This window comes from Rattus norvegicus, chromosome 1 (assembly GCF_021556685.1).
Source record: "Rattus norvegicus strain SHRSP/BbbUtx chromosome 1, alternate assembly SHRSP_T2T, whole genome shotgun sequence".
Lineage (NCBI taxonomy): Eukaryota > Metazoa > Chordata > Mammalia > Rodentia > Muridae > Rattus > Rattus norvegicus.
The window spans coordinates 18,134,069-18,151,389 of record NC_141534.1 but is presented as its reverse complement, the minus strand read 5'-3'; the positions used below and the strand labels follow the sequence as shown (position 1 = coordinate 18,151,389).

The following is a 17,321-nucleotide window of genomic DNA, read 5'->3' as shown; positions in this document are numbered from 1 at the left end:
TTCACGTAAAAAAAAATGTATTTTTCAGCTTGGACAGGTGGCATTTAAGTATTTGGGAGAGAGAGATGGTTTGTTGGGCTAACAAGGCATATCACAAGTACCTGCCTTGAAATTCCAGAAAAACAGCTAGTTAGACATTTTTCATTTCCGCCCACTGCTGAGGTGCCTTGCATTATCCCCCAAAGAACCTCACGCTTGTGGCAATAATCAGGCACTGTCATATTTTTGAACTTATGTGAACATGCAGTTCAATCCTTCTGACAGATACTGCCTCACGTCTGGCTTGGCAAATTTTTGTCACTCAAACCTCACTAATGTGTAAGTAGGTTGTGACACTCAGCCTAAAATGGCTCTAGATTAGCTGGTTGATTCAAGAGAAATTTACTTGAGATTTTCCCCCTTTTCCTCTAGTTTCTTTTTCTTCTGCATCCCAGAGTCTGTCCTCCGTTTCTGAGTTCAGATTTCTCCTCCTTCCTCGGTTAGGATCCGTCCCCGTATGAACATCCAGCAAGACTACTGTTATCACTGAGAGATAAGTCAGAAATAGATTTACCTAAATAATTCTCATAAATATGATATATAGACTTTATGAATGTACATAGTAGTTTTCTATTTTCTCTTATGTTTTTATATTCATGAATATGAAAACTCTTAGTTTCATGTTAAAACTAATCTTTTTTCTGTGACTCAAACTGCCTTAGGTACCTGCCCCCACTCTTTGTTACTCTAAATACTGCCATGGCTTTTCAATATATACAATATACAATGGCGTTGTAAACATGCTTGGCTATGTCTTTAAAAATAAACCATGCTATGTAAATACAACTGGAATGGTAGTGCCGAATGCAAAACCATTTTAATATGTGTTAGTGCAGCTCTTCAACTCCAACTCCAGAGTTTCATATTTATTAATGGTCGAATCTTCTAGATTGGAGTTTTGAATATCATAGCACCAATTTCCAAGACAGGGCCTTTGTTAGTCTGATCTTAAAGCTAAGTGTTGTGGGTACGATTGGTTTTATTCATTCATATTTACTTGTTTATCAAGGGTACCAACCTCAGACATGTCCTTTCCCAGCGCTGCGTTTCCTCCCTACTGAACTGTAGCTGCACTTGTCCGTCCGCTCCTCTGGAGTTCTGTCTTTGACCTTCCACACACCCACTGCGATTCCTTTGAGGATGTTTCAGTGTCTACAGTTATTCTGGAAGTGTGGGAACCATGCAGATGCTCACGTGTTTTCCTTCAGTTCCTTTTCTATTCACATGATCCGTACCCATATCCGCCTTCTCCTCTGTTTCCATCCTGTGCCTCCCTCCTACCCTAGACAGTCTGTCAAGCTCTCCTCTATCCTTTCCCATACCCACGTGTTCTTTTATTTCATCACTTCTTAAAAGACTGTCGTCGTCCTAGGATCATCAGAAAATCATTTCATTACAGCGAGGGGTTAAAGAGCAGAAACTGACTTAAACTTACATCTCCACAAAGCTTTAAGGATGAGGGTTCTGATCCGGGATTAATGGCATAGGTATATTGTTTAGTCCTTTTCCATGAGTTATAGGTGGTAGAGAATTGTAGTCTAACCAGAATAAACTGTGATTGATCTGAACAGCCAAATTAATAGTGATTTCATTATAAAAGGCTTGTGTAAAATATAAAGACATACGTGATCCAGTATAACCATGGGTAATGATTTTCTGTTATAAAGAATGCATCTGCGAATACACACACACACACACACACACACACACACACACGCACACATGCACACATACATACACACACATGCACGTGCGCACACACACACACACACACACACACACACAGAGGGGGCGGGGAGTCTCATGGAAACTAGAATTAGAGGATCTTGCTTCTTTCAAGTTTATATTTCTATCAGAGAGCTAAGTTTAACACTTATGTTTCCTTCTGGATACCTTGACTGATATATGAATATATATGAATATAAATGCACATGGGGGGGGTTGGGGATTTAGCTCAGTGGTAGAGCGCTTGCCTAGGAAGCGCAAGGCCCTGGGTTCAGTCCCCAGCTCCAATAAATAAATAAATAAATAAATAAATAAATAAATAAATAAATAAATAAATAAATAAATAAATAAATACACATGGGGTAGATCATGTTGATAGCAGTTTTTGTGGTATTTGCTACAGTGAGGAGAATATGGAGAGGTGACCATGGGAAGTCTTTCTGAGGGAACCGTTTGGAGGCAGGGTGCGTTTGTATGTCAAGCGGCGCTGATGGTGGGATCTTCAAGTTCTCCTCTTAAATGAATTACTTTCTTGAAGTTCATTAATTTTATTTAGGTAATAAGTGGACTGAAACAAAGATAATCCTGTTCTCACTAAGTTGCATTTCTACACTAGAATATCCTTCCTTCCACTGTAAATTGCCCAAAAGAGCAATATCTAGTATTGTCAGTAAAAGCAATGATTTCCTCTTAAGAACACTACAGACAGGTTTTTTTTAGAATATCTTTTACATCATTTGGTAGCTATTTTGAAAGTATGATAATAACTTGTATAGTATCATAGCTTTATTATTGTGTCCCATATTTAAATAAAACTTAGCATTTGTCTTAGTTACTGCTCTACTGCTGTGAAGAGACACCATCAATCACCAAGGCAGCTTGTAGAAAGTATTTAACTGGGGGCTTGCTTACAGTTGTAGAGGGTAGGCCAGGCCATGGTTATCATGGCAGATAATGTAGTAGCAGTCAGGCAGACATGGTGCTCTCAAGCTCATACCTGTTCTGCAAATTGAAGGTAGAAAGAATGGTAGACAGTGCTTGGTGTGTGCTTTTGAAACCTCAGAGTCCAATCTCAATGGCACACTTCCTCCCGTCAGGCCACATCCCCTAATCCTTCCTAAACTGTTCCACTAACTGGGAACCATACCTTCAAATGTATGAGCCTATGAGAACCATCCTCATTCAAATCGCAGCACCAGTTAGGACAGGTGATACTAGCTACACATGGAGCTTCTGACCCAGCATTCTGTTTCATAAAGTTTTAAACATTATTGCTTCAAAGGGGATAGATATGGAGCACAACCAGTGATCTAGACCAATGATTTTCATAGAGAATTGTGAGAGTAGAAACACAGTTATTGCATAAGGAAGTAAGTATATTCAGCCTGCTTCTATCTTCCTCCTTTTACACACATGAAAACAACTCCCCCATTTTCCATTTTGATGATTTAAATATAGCCAGAAAAAAGGGACAGGGGTAACTTATGAATGGCCACTCCCAGTCCAAAGGCTTTCTATACATACTGTTTGTGTAATGGTAGCCCGTTTGCTACATGTAACGATCACTCTTCAGAATATCAATTGTCATGTACGAGATGGTAAAACCACCAGACCCCAGTGTATGTGTGTTCTTGTCCTTCGTAGCACAGATAACACTGGTTATAGAACAAAACGCGAAGCTAGATGTGGTGCGGTGATCTGAATGAGATGCTCCCTTCTCCCAATAGACTTGGGCCTCATTTAGTAGGAAAGATTAGGAGATGTAACCTTGTTGAAGGCAGGGCATCACTGCTGTGGATTCGTGACTTCAAAAGACCATGCCAGGAGCAGTCTCGCTCTTTCTCTTTCTGTCTGTTGGCTAATAATCAGGATGTAAAATCTTGGCTGTTGCTCCAGCATCGTGGCTGTCTGTCACCGTGTTCCCCTCCGTGATGATCATGGTCCAACCCTCTGAAACTGTAAGCCCCCAATTCTGTATGCCCCCTTTCTGTATAAGTTTCATGGATTACAGTTTTTCTTCTCAGGAATAGTAACCCTAAGACAGATCAGGATGAAATGCTTTCTTCTTCTCTTCTCTTCTCTTCTCTTCTCTTCTCTTCTCTTCTCTTCTCTTCTCTTCTCTTCTCTTCTCTCCTCTCCTCTCCTCTCCTCTCCTCTCCTCTCCTCTCCTCTCCTCTCCTCTCCTCTCCTCTCCTCTCCTCTTCTCTCTCTCTCTCTCTCTCTCTCTCTCTCTCTCTCTCTCTCTCTCTCCTTCTTTATTTTTTGGTAGGGGTTAATAAGAGTTGGAGGAAGATGAGAGCAGTCAGAATTTAATCTGTGCGTGGGGTATGGGAGATTGTCAAAGAGTAAATTTAGTGAATGTGAAATTATTCTTTAGACTGGACAGATGGTTTAGTGTTTAAGAGGCCTTATAAAGTAACTGTGGTGACATGAACTCTGATCCTAGCATTCATGTAAAAGCTGGATGCTGGACCTGTCTAGTAAGAGAGAAGGTGAGACCGGAGAACTGAGGAAAGATCTCCAGGGCTGCGACAACTAGCTTACCTAACATAACCTAATAACGGACCCAGTCTCTCAAATAAAGTGTGAAGCAGACCCAGTCTCAAATAAGGTGTAATGCTATTTACTTGACTGGTTCCCCTCTCTGAGTTGGGTCCTCTGCAGATTTGTCAACATTTCTACTTTGGTAGAAATTGTTTTATGGTTCAGTTTTTACCATTTCTTCTATCTACAAGAAATCTATTAATCTAGATTTATCTAGGTGAGTCTTTTCTTTTTATATTAGTCAAATATATAAAGGGATATTGACTCATTCTTGACTTGAAATATTCCCTTCAAAGGTTTGACAGTGAATTCTTTCTAAACATATTGGATCTTACTGCTTTAGCTTCAGGTTATTCTCCTGTGTTTGATAAAGGCCGCCTTAGGAAATGTGTGACTTATGCTACACTCTGTGTGTTTTACCAAGAACACATAAGGTAAATCCTAGAAAAGTGCAGCCAATTTCTCATTTCCACTATTTTTCTTTGGCATAGAAACTCATAAACACACCCAGTGTGAGACTATGAAATAAATTTGAAAAGAATTACAAGGGAAAAATGTAGGATTTATTTCCTGGGGAGATGGATATATATCATACATTTTGGTCACACCATTAAGATTTAAATATTAAAGAATAGAAAACAAATAGTAAACTAGCTTGTAAAATGTGAATGTCTCCTAACTCAACATAATAGGCATACATCAGTCCTCTTTAGGTTGTATAATGGTATATTGGCGCTTGATGTTATTTAAATGTCATCCCAATTTCTTTTTTGTAGCACTGATCTTAACCTTGTAAGCTCTAACTTGTCTGGAAGTTAATGGTCTGTTATATGAGTTTAATAGTTCTTAGTGAAAGAATATTGGATTATGTTATGCAGTTTGAAATATAATTTGGTTTCTTCTTTATCATCATAAATATGACATGGTCTTGGTTGTAATCAGGGACAATATGATTTTTTATTCTTCTCTTGCTATACATAGAATCAGTGCATAGGTTTGTCTTCATATTTTATATCTTGGCAATTATATTTAATTTCTCATGAAGATTATTCTTTCTCAACATTTCCCGACCACTATATTAAAGCCGACCCATTAAGAAACACTGCGTCCTAGTAGGATCCTTAAGTGGCCTTGTCAGAATGTAGGAGAGTCTTACATTATTTTATTTTTTTTTAATTTTCTAAGGGTTAAATTTCAATTGCAGCTAATGTAACTGACAAGAGGGAAATGGAAGCAATTGGCTTGCACTAAACAAGTTTGAATGGCTGTTAATGCGAATGACTTTCAGGCAGTGAATGTCAGGGAGCAGTAGATTACTTTCTCTTCCTCGGGCACTTTAAGCCATCTCCCGTGGTAGGACTGACATAATTTCTCCCTTTCTTTCTTGAAACTGGGAAGCAAAGTAATTGGAGTCTGGTAATTCTGGCCTATGGCTGATGGAGATAAATCATCATCCTAGGGCCTCCAGAACACATAGTGACAATCCATACCGGGCCAGTAGAATGTGAACTTTCTGAAAGACATTAATAAACTGTTGTCGCTCTTTGATTTATATTCAAGAAACGGTGGCACTGTTAATTGTGGATCCGACCTACCTTTTGGGCTAGGTTTCACATGCCAAGCCAATTGCTTCAAAATGTAAGCCACTGTGTTCTTTACAAGTGTCGCCCTTTGCATGCCATAGAGAATTTATTTTGAGGCAGTGTATTTGTTTAACACAACTATTTGAGGTTTTAAAATAATAAAGCAGAACAAGATCCTTGACCATATGGATTAGCCCTTCTCCTTAATGTGCATAGATATTTGCATTGTTTCAAACACATACCTAAATTTTATAAATAAATGATTTGAAGTTTTGTTCAATTGTTCATGCTTTAATTTGATCATTCCATGCCTTATCGAATTCTACATTTTCATCATCATCTTCATTGAAATCCATTTTCTAACTTCTAATTGGAGTGTCTCCTAGGTAAATCTAATTTGTAAATGTCGGAAAACTTGACAGTGTGGACTAGTCAAAGGCTATTGTAGAGTTACCTGTCATACCTTACATCCAATTTCTCTATCCCCATTCTCTCTGTATAAAGTACTGCCTTTGTTTGTGAGTTCCAACTCCTTTCCTTGTATGATTAACTTTCTGGGGCTATTATGTTTTCCATTGCATACCCCATGTTATCGCCAGTCCATGACGATGTAACCGTTCCTCCATGTCCCTGTCGCCCTTGTCTTTTCCAGTCTGTTTGGAATGAGGTCCCCTCTCCAGTCACTCCTGGAGATATTTTACAATTGCAATTGCACTGTGAACTTAGCCATATATAAACAAAAAGAGATATGACTGCCTCCTATGGGAACCGTTAATAACTCCGGGCGTGAGAGTCTTCCTTTTCAGACTTGACAGATATACCTATATTTAACTTTCACTGCCTACGTTTTGGAGTACTTCTTGTTTGCTTGAATGAAACAAACAAATTTATTAAGGAAAAATGATGAAGAATTATCAAGTGGGAGTGTCTCTTAAGAGAAGAAGAACCAAACATATATTTTTTTAAACTTTCCTTAATATGAGTATTATTTTTCTAGGGTGTGGTAAATATTTATAAACATCTTAGTATAATCATGTTCTAAATTGTTTAAGCTTCCTATGGCCCTGAAAAAGCAATTTTGAAGAATTTTATAAATGCCAGATTATTGGCGAAATTTAATATTCATGTAAAAATATGCAACTTATGCCATGGAAACAAGCCTCAATATAGAAAGAGTCTAATGGGGTCTATGTTTTCTGTTTTTAAGAACTTATACCAAGTTTCGTTTATCCATAACCTTCCCATTCTTACTGTAAATCCATGTTCCTCTCTGCGCCGACATCAGAAGCTATTGCCATGGAAATGATTGATACCTCACATTTATCTTCATGGAAGACTGTCAGGAAAATTATAGACGTTTTTGGCCCCAGCGGACTTTTCAGGATAATCTCACTCTCTTTATGTTGATTTTCTTTTCCTTCTAGAACATAAGTGTGAGGAGTTAGTACTTGTAAAACTTGACTTTTATTCCATAATTTCTTTCAAAAAAACCATTTGGATTATGATGCTTTAAAAGGGATTCAAATAACAGGCTTTTCACAACTGTTATTTTGTAACTTAAATATAAAATCATTTACAGCGAGTGCCAGAGGAACGGCAATAACTGAATCTATCCCACTTTATCATATATTGCAAAAATACAGCAGTTGGGAACAAACCTGCCTTGTTGAATATTACACTAAGGGAAAGCCCAAAACATGGTGGAAACTACTGAGAGCTTTAATGTGATTACTTTCTGGAAAGTTCCTCATTTAGAGTCGAATCTGCTTCCTTCATTCATAAGCATGATAAATCAAATACTGAAGGATGCGTGTGTGTGTGTGTGTGTGTGTGTGTGTGTGTGTGTGTGCGTGTGAGAGTGTATGTGTGTATGTGAGTGTATGAGTGTGTGTATATGTGTAATGTGGTATGTGTATGTGAGTGTGTGTGTGAGTGTATGAGTGTGTGTATGTGTGTGTGTATGAGTGTGTGTGTGAGAGTGTATGTGTGTATGTGAGTGTATGAGTGTGTGTGTATGTGTAATGTGGTATGTGTATGTGAGTGTATGAGTGTGTGTGTGTGAGTGTCTGAGTATGTGTGTGAGTGTATGAGTGTGTGTATGTGTCTGTGTGTGTGTGTGTTCACGTACATGTGTTTGCAAGTCTATGTACCTGTGCCTTTCTGTGAGTTAAACTTTAACTATTCAAAATATCCATACTCAAAAATATCTTGCTTCTAAAATGTTTCATATTTTTTTACATAAAGACGTCTTCGTCCCGTTTCGTGTTTCCAAACCTTTTCACAAGGCAAAGGAGCCATTTCTGATCTTTCAGCTCACACACTCAGACTCCAAAGACAGAGATCAGCAGTAAGTCACAGACAGGAGTCTCAGCTTCCACATCATTTCATATATATTAATCCTGAGGCCTAAGAGAAACTACAAAAGGTATCCCCTGTGAGAAACACTCATGTTGACTCTTGAATTTTCAGTGTTAAAAAGAACCACGATGGGCCTGGAGACTTGGCTCAGTAGTCAAAAGCACTGGCTGCTCCTCCAGAAGTACCAGCTTCAGCATCGGTTCCAACCCTCTGATGGTAGCTCACAGCTGTCTGTAGTTCTAGTCTGAGGAGATCCAGCAGCATCTGATGGCCTCAGTGGACATAAAGCATGAGTGAGGAAGTCCACAAACATTCATGCAAACTCAACACTCACCCACATTAGTACTTGTTTTTAAGAACTAAGGTATATTAGAACCACGAATACACACACACACACACACATACACACACACACACACACACACACACACACATTACTAAAGGGAAAAAAATTAAATAGGCATCAGTTTCATCGGAGAAAATATGAAGCCTCACACATGGCTATTTGATACAGATTGGTAAAGGAAAGGTGACAGCAGACGTGCCCACTAGTGTTCGAGTGTCCACGAAGCTGCTTTGAAGAACACTGGTTCTGCCTGTGGTTTTAGGCCAAGCCAGCAAGCTGCTGCAGGCTTGCACGAAGGCCTGTCATTTATGTTATGCTGTTGACATATTGTGCATAACAGTGCACATTCAGACTGGTACAGTACGCTAGGCCTACCTGCATTCAATGTGCACCTTACGCTGGGCACGTGATATCGCATGCCTTTAATCCCAGCACTCAGGGACAGGCTGATGTTTATGAATTCGAGGTCAACCTGATTTGCAAAGTGAGTTCTAAGACAACCAGGGCTGTTACACAGAGAAATCCTATCCCTCCCACCCCAACCCGACACACACCCCAGTGAGCCTTGTCTGTTCCCTTTCCAGGGCAAACACAGTCCCATTAGTATGAATACACGAGAGACTATTGCTGTCATTTCATCCTGGGTGGATTAGGATGGTGTTTGGGATTATTCATGTTTAATGACTTTAAGGGAAGTGTAAAGGCTGTTTGAGGAATCCTTTTGAGCAGTCTTTTACCTAATAATCCAAACAGCGCTCAGCCCACCTGCAGTGGATGCCGTGGGAGCCCGTGGTTCGTTCGGTTGACTCTCATGTTCTTCTTCTGTTTCGTTAACACACGCTGATATGACATATCTACCCACGCGTGACTAAGTCATCACAGAGTAGCCTCACATCAGCGCTAATAGAGACGAACCATATTTTCTCTCCTACTTCCGCCAGTCTTTCGGGTTTGCATGATTAGTTGGAGTGAACTCCTGCCCTACATGAAGGCTGCAGCGTTATGCGTAATAGATAAGGAAAACGATGTGCTCGACCAATGATAATAATGAGAATAAACCATAAGTGGTTTTAAAGGAAAGCCATGGGCTCGGAGGGTGGAGAGATGGTTAGACATTAGCACAGTTGCTTCTCCAGAGCACCTAAGTGTGGTTCTGGCACCCTTGGTCTCTAGGTCTAGGGCAGTGGTTCTCAATCTGTGGGGTCACCTAAGACCATTGGGAAGCAGCATTTACATGACAGTTCATGACAGTAGCAGAATTGTGGTTATGAAGTAGTAGCAACAAAATAATTTTATGGTTGGGGGTCGGCATAACATGAGGAACTGCGTTCAAGGGTTGCAGCATTGGGAACGTTGAGAAAAACAGATCTAGTGGCTTCTATGCTTCTGGCCTCATTGTGCACCCACACACAGTTGGTGCCCCCCACACACACACACTTAATCTTAGAGAAATATATAAATCAGAATATGTGGCAATTAGTTTTATGAACTATATCATGTTGGGACAAAGAGATGGAATTGGCTGATTAAAGCATTATTCTTCTGTTAGCGTCAGCTTTAGCTTCTTAAGTGTGCGATACACATTGCTGACCTTGCATTTTTCAGTATATATTGTTATCAGCTTTCTGATGCCTTGTGGGAAAAATGATTGATATTGAATCCAGTCCAGAGAATTAAAAGATCCAGGAATTTCTAGTAACGCCACAAAACAGGTAAATCATTATGATTAAAGTCACACCACCCAAGCCCAGCAGGTAGATTGAAGTAAAAAATAGCTAACCAAAACTCTGGGAGAAAAATAAGATAGGAAAGCAAAATAGAACAAGAAAGCAGGCCAAAATATTGTTAGCCCCAAAAAATCGTAGTTTTAAATATTTCTGTCACAACTCTTCCTTGGGGGATGCTGAGAAATTCACAGATCCTGAAAACTTAGCCATGTCAATGGGCAGAAATGCACTACCCTGCCTCGTTCATGCGGTTTAACTGGGAGTAACTAATAGGCCAATGGGAGAACATTCTCCATAAAGAATTATCTCAACTAGAGAGAGAGAGAGAGAGAGAGAGAGAGAGAGAGAGAGAGAGAGAGAGAGAGAGAGAAAGCGAGAGAGATAGAGACAGAGAGGAAGAGAGACAGAGAGACAGAGAGAGAGACAGAGAGACAGAGATAGAGAGACAGAAAGACAGAGAGACAGAGAGAGAGAGACAGAGACAGAGAGAGACAGAGAGAGAGACAGACAGAGAGAGACAGAGAGACAGACAGAGAGAGAGACAGTGAGAGAGTACTGATGCTTTTCCTCTCTGTGAAATTAAAGTGGTAGCTTTCATTGTTAGTCAGGGATGACAGTGTCTCAGTATCCACCACAGGCGTTCAAAGAAACATGTGTACTTTAATCTCATCAGACTTCTCTGTTTAGTAGTTGACAGGAAGCTTGGGGCACATAACCATAATCACAATTAAACTCTAATGCATACCGATGATCTTCATTCTATGAGACTTCCTTCTCTTGATCCATTCTTCTGTGTGACCGTGTCCTTTTCCCAATACCCCTCTCTTACAGTCACATATATAATCATAGGTCACATTAAGTCTATTCTATGGGGCTTTTTTATTAATTATTATACTTATGCTTCTATTCCTACAAGCATCTGTTAGGTGCTTTATACAGTATGGCCCAAAAGTAATATTCTAAGCAGAGACTTCGATAATCCTTTAGTAAAGAAAATGCTGCTTCATTTTTACCACCTACTAACTGTTCTCACTATTAATGAAGAGGAAAAGAAACACTTAAAAACAATAATCACATACAAGCAGAAAGCTATAGGCTGTAGGAAACTATATGGTAAGTGGGGAGAAAAATCCACTTTTTTTGCAATGACAATATTGACCTGGTTAATAAAGAAGGGTTTAACACCTCACCGGAGCTCAGTAATCAATAAACTATAATGTGAAAGCAGGAGGCAAGGAGGAGGGCTCCATCAATTAAAAGTTTTTGAAGTTATTATCTGCCAAAGGATGTGTGGATATTATTTTGATCCCGATGTGTGCAAAGCCAGTAATTACCAGTTACACAAGTGAGGACTCATTATGTTCTCCTATGTGGCTATAGATTTAACATTTGCATAATAATCATAGGAATGTACCGTAATTGTGCATCTGATTACATTTTCTACTTGTATTATTAACCAGCTACCTAATTAGTAGGATCTCTAACAGCTGAAATTGGGTTATCATTTTCATTATTTTTAAAATTATCTCTAATTGTATTTTTATTTCCTCTAATAAAGTAATTCCTTACATGAAACGCTGATTTTTTTTCTCACTTCTGGTTCATTTTAATTGTCTGTATTTCATTATGGTTGGAAAATGGGATGTGGGGTCGTATAATTGATGCCTTTTTGAGGTGTTAAACACTCCTTTATTAGCCAGGTCAATGTTGTCATTACAAAAAAAAAGTGGATTATTTTACCATCACAGTGAATTGAATGGACTCTTTCAAAGAAGTCTCATCTGAAACAAAGCACAGTCGCTAGACTTTTTCTCCTTAAGCTTCTGAGGCCAAGTAGGGTGTACTTTGTGACACTTAATCTTCCAATCACGGGCATCAGTAAGAGTAGATTTGAGGTCTATGGATTATAGCTGTATATTTCTAAGGTATCACGCTAGTTAATTGATGACTTTTCTAGCCTGTTCCTCAAAAGTTGAGTGTTTTTGTCTTCTTAGTGTCCTGGAGTGAAGAATAAACTTAGAAAGCTTCACTGCAGCCTCCAAGGTCATAAAGACGTGGCCAAGATGCGACCTTGAGTCAGTTTTATTAACGCTTTGCCAAGGACTCAATCCACGTTTGAAAATTATATACTTGTGGCTCTTCGCTGGAAATATGATATCCAGGACAGAAAAGAGAAAAAGAACTTTGCAGTGTGGTAGCAGGCACTGTCAAAGCTAGGACTGCAGCAAGTGTTTGATGTTTAGGGTGGGGCGGGACCGGACAGCCCCACCTCTCAGAGCCCAGGGAGTCTGCCCAGAGGACCAAGGCCAATGCTTGTCTTGGGTTTTTGCTGTACAAACATTTGAAGAGCTGGGCACCCTCTCTTTCCCACTATATACCCAAGCCAAAATAAGTAAAATCTGAGATGACTTTGTGTCATGTTCAAGTTTAAAGAAGCATGAAATAGTTTTCAACCTTCTCCCCTTTTAGTTCAGCTTGTATTGGTTTCCTTCCTCCCTCCCTCCCTCCTCCATCCATTCCTCCTTCTCCCTCTTCCTTCCTGCCAATATTTATTTGTTCGTTCGTTCATTCATTCATTCATTCATTCATTCATGGGATTCCTATTACAATTATTGAAAAAATTGCATTTAGACTCACTGAACATGAAGCATGAGGTAGACCTCGAATGCTAGTGACCTACGTGCTAGGATAACCTATGCTTTCGCCCTTCATCTTCTTACCACTCAGGTTGTCAAGGATTTCTGTAACCTTTAGGGAGTGGCAGTGCCATCAACATCCAGCTCCCCATAGCACACATCTGAGAGTAGCAAACGTCGTATCAACTTAAAAGACATCTAATGGTGATGACGTCTCCACAAGTAGGATTCTAGTGCCTGTTTCTTCTGAGAAGTCATCAGGAAGCCATGCTGTTGGTCACTCCAATGGCCTTCAGTGCCTCCAAGTATAACGTTGCCACGTGTGTGTTACAGAAAGCTCCCATTTAACTGGGACTACCCCGTTTTGCATTGTTGCAATGAACTAGTTTACAGATATGCCTTATATATTTTTTTTAATTTTCTCAGTCTCTCTATGATGTATATGTTTAATCTCATTTAAAATGAATGAAGAGATGCTTTAGAGAGATTAGGTGCAGTGTCACAGAGTGAATTTAGACTGTAGCCATGCTGTCTAATGTGCATGCCTGTGTGTGTGTGTGTGTGTGTGTGTGTGTGTGTGTGTGTTAGAGAGAGAGAGAGAGAGAGAGAGAGAGAGAGAGAGAGAGAGACTGCATTAGAGCAATGAAGAAAAACTGCTCAAACCTTAAACTATTGTTAAGTCGGGCACATCTACAACATCGTTATAGAATGCTCCACCTTAAGTGAATTGTTCTGCTTCAGAATTATAAGCGATGTTCTTCTGTTAAATTTACTACCTGTGCTGTGCTGTAGGGATTTTGTTCGATATTCGGTGACATTCTACACCATTGTATCAAAGCAGTCTGATTAAGTTTGCAATTGCCTTGGATTAAAAAGCATCAATCCTTCATGGAAGATATGGTCAATGAATTTCCCTCAAAATCATGAAAACAGGTAATTAAAATCTGTCAATTTCCCAAATCTTGTCTTTGTTTTTCTTGCTTGTCAGTTTTTGGAAAGACATTCCATAATCTTGGAGTAAGCCATGCCTCTGTCCCCCAGCTACTATGATCATGCAAATAAATTTTCTCTATACTAGTGATTGCTAATACCAAGTGAATCAGTCCATCTTTACATAGAATTTTTGAACAGAATTTTTCTTGATAGCTCCGAAATCACATGAGAAATTTGCAAAGATGTGAAGTGAACGGCTAAGGCATTCTTTTTGCACAATCAGCCAGGTTTTAGTCTCCGCTCTGATTGGTACATTGAGGAAATGCTAATATGTGTGTGTAACCCGTTAAGGAGCATCAAGTCAACCTCAGGAAAGGAATAACGAGATGGTAATGGTCAGCTTGAGGCATTTGAAGCAGAAAGGATCGTGGAGGAGCAGCGTTTGTATCTTTTTCCAGCTGAAAGAATACATTCTCTCCTCACCTCCACACAATTACCTGTCAGAGATGCCTGAGGTGGGAATTCTCTGAGGAGACAGATCTTTGTATCATTATTACTATCAACATCTATCATTTCATAACAGGTCCCGTAGTCTTTTTCTTATTATATGCTAAATTACCTCCCCATGTATATTTATAAATTACAGTGACTTGGAGTATTGACCGCGCAAAGGGATCTTTTTCATTTTCAGGCAAGTTCGACTTTAAGGAAAATGTATCGCTGCTGTCCTCATAGTGAACAGGCACACCCTACCACCCTCCCGATAATGAAACCACAGTTTGCTTCTCCTTCCTCGGTGGATGGGCCCGCAGAAGCTGACCGTCTGCAGTCATTCATTAGTGTCCCTCTCTAACGTCACAGGCAGCAGCACAAACCATCCTGGGGGTAACGTGCTTGCGAAGATCGTGTTGTACTTTGGCTTAGTGTTTTATTGACTCAAGTAAAATATCCTATACAGATCCCAGTACATCTCTGCTTCTTTCTCTCCACAGCATTCAAGATTATGTGTAAGCGGCCATTTTAACTGTCTGTGGACTATGGCTAAACCTGTACATTTTTTTTTTTTTGAGTGGTGAAGTAGGGAAAGCTTAGCAGGCAAGAAAATCCTTTGAAGTAGGAAAGAAGACAGAGCAGACATGAATTTGGACTCGAGATTCTTCCTTCCTTTTTCCTTTTTCCTTCCCTCATTCTTTGGGAGACTTGGTGTTTTATAAATGTTTCCTCCTGTGATTTATCCTGAGCTCCCATTATACATCTCCTTATTTAGGACGCCCTCAGTTCTCTGTGTTACTTATATCTATGTTTGTATGCCTTATTCTTGGACTGAGGTCACCACATTTATCTGTTAGAAGGAATTTAAGAAGAATCTGAAAAATACCTCATCAAATCATTCTGCCACTAATAGACAGTTTCTCTGTCTGAAAGTTGGAAATTGTTGGGGCACTTAGTGGATACCTTGACTTTTAAAACCTTCACACTCATTCCTGATGATGTTTCTGTCATTTCTGATAACTCAAGACACTAATGAGTCAGAACTTTTCTAAAACGGCTTCTTCCATGGGGGAGAGACACTGGACAATGAACTTTGGAGATGGGTATCTGAAGGGCCACCCTGGAAGAAGAGTGGAAATGGATACTCTCTCTGAAGTCATTAACTATCCTTGTCTCTTATCATTTCAAATAAAACAACTGGGGAAAGTTCTTATATCTTTTGGTCTTAACTAAAGTATTACATTATTAGAATGCTTAAACATTTCTAAAGGTCATTTTTTTTCCTTAAGATACTTCTTTTTTTTTCAAATTGACACATTTTCATCCAGGTTTTATATGTAGATTTCAAACATTGATACCCACAGAATTAATAGTTATACATCTCTTTAAAAAAATAACATTTCCTCACAAATGCCTTTTACATTAACTACATAAACTTCAAAGCCATCATTTTCATTGCCTCATAATGTTTCCTTAAGTAGTTATGATTTACTTTCTCTTTAGAACTGATGTTACTCAATGTTACAAAGTGACACAAGGTGAAATATCTTCAACTTAGAACCTTTCATGTTTACAACACTATCATAGAAAATGTTTTTTCTAATTTTTTATTAGATATATTTCTTTACTTACATTTCAAATGTTATTCCCCTTCCCGGTTTCCTGTCCATAAGTCCCCATACCTGCCCCATCCCCCTTCCCCATACTGGTACTCCCCCCATCCATTACCCTTACTGCCCCCCATATTCTCCTGCACTGGGGTTCCAACCTTGGCAGGACCAAGGGCTTCCCCTTTCTTTTATCTATATTCTGAGTTTCACATTCTGTATAGTATGCAGTTATACATATAGTAAAATTATTTATTACTTATTCATGCTATTAATAACACACAGTATTATTCTTTATAATGGCAATGCTTCAGAAGATAACAAACGAAAGTAGAAGAATGAGCTCATTAGAGTCAAACATAAGAAATTTTCTCACTTTGGTTCTCAAGCACCCATTTTCTCAAGCCATTTTTTGCATTAAAGCATGTTGTTAATTGAAGCAGTTTTGTGGTGCTGTAGATTTTTCAAATGAGATATGAAGTTATTGAATATTGTACACTGATCACATATTGATATTAAAGTATTAGAGAAGAGACTTTAAAAATTGTGTTTCCAACATTGGGGTATACATCAAAACTTTTCTCAAGCCACCTAGTAAAACATAATTCCTGCCAGCAATGAAGGAGACAAAGAAGTGTATTAGGATTTCATCTTAAGGTTGGATTTTTTAATGCATAATTTATATGGCATAAAATAGGTCCTTTTTATTTCTGTTTTCTGCATTTCACGGGCTACTACATAGTCAAGTTGTAGGGTATTTCTGTCACCCAATGAAGTTTACTCATGCTTGTCATGAAATCTCTGTATGGGTGGCTTCACTTTTTCCCAGCATGCAGCACCATGCCCCCAGAGGGAGTAAACCTTTCCCCAGATCTGCCAGAGATGCACGTCCTAGACAGGGACCACTGACCTCAACCAGCCATCAGTGTGGCTTAGCCGCTCAAGTCCTTTCCTGTGGAAGGCTAATGAGATCATTCTGTAGAAGGGGAAGTGGGCATTTTCCAGAATGGAGCAGAAAAAATATAAAGAAACAAAACATCAATGGGTTTCAACTAAGTAGGTAAACTTAGGTTTTCTTGAGACAAACGTTTCCACCGTGCTTTGTCTAAGAGGCCTATTTGGTAAGGTAATGGGGTACAGGCTGTTTCCACACCAGTCTAGGAAGCACTAATGATTAGCTGGGGCTTATAAAGTTAGGTGTAGTATTTTAAAAGATGAGGTCAATCCTTCCTCATCGCTGTTGTTGTTGTTGTTTTATTGTTTGAAACAAGATTTCTGTGTAGCTCTCACGTCATGTGGACCAGGCTGGGCTTATAAAATTAGGTGTAGTA

General features: G+C 39.2%; 1 protein-coding gene across 24 annotated transcripts in view; it reads left to right on the top strand.

Moving 5' to 3' along the window:
* Positions 1-17,321, top strand: part of Ptprk (protein tyrosine phosphatase, receptor type, K) — a 499,334-nt gene that overhangs the window by 319,378 nt on the left and 162,635 nt on the right.